Consider the following 717-nt stretch of genomic DNA (forward strand, 5'->3'; position numbering starts at 1 on the left):
GGGAGGGGAGGAGAGGAGGGAGGAGGAGGTCGCCGAAGAGGAGGAGGAGGAGGTCGCCGGAGAGGAGGAGGGTAGTATGGTGGAGGAGAGAAGGGAAGATGGAGTGGAGGAGAGGAGGAGATGGAGTGGAGGAGAGGTGGAGTGGAGGAGAAGAATGAAGAGGTAAGGAGGAGAGGACCACGCCCAGCCATATATACGGCATAGTAATGGCGCACCGCGGGCAGGTGCGCCATTACTAACTTTTATTTTTATTTTTTTGATTTATTTTGAATTTTGAAGGCGGGAAGATACTAATGGCGCACCATGGGCAGGTGCGCCATTAGTAAATTTTTTGACTTATTTTGAATTTTGAAGGCGGGAAGATAGTAATGGCGCACCATGGGTAGGTGCGCTATTAGTAAGTTTGAATTTTTTTGAAGTTTTTTGCCTCTCCAGATCTTAAAAGCCCCGTATCTTTTTTTCTGTTAGGTTTTTGAGGATTTTGAAAATGTTTAACGGGGTTCCCCCGATTAAATTTGGATGTAACTTTTCGAGTAGATGATTTTTCATATAAAAAACTTTTTCATCCGAGTTCGTACGCAAAAGTTATGCCCATTTTACAAATTCTCGAGAGATTTCGCAAATAAAGTCGAAATTCATATTTGTAAATTTTCACAACAACTAGACCACATATCACATGGGAAACTTATTTTGACATTTCCATCATTTTTTTAAAAC

The sequence above is a fragment of the Triticum aestivum genome, chromosome 1A (assembly GCF_018294505.1).
Source record: "Triticum aestivum cultivar Chinese Spring chromosome 1A, IWGSC CS RefSeq v2.1, whole genome shotgun sequence".
Classification (NCBI taxonomy): Eukaryota; Viridiplantae; Streptophyta; class Magnoliopsida; order Poales; family Poaceae; genus Triticum; species Triticum aestivum.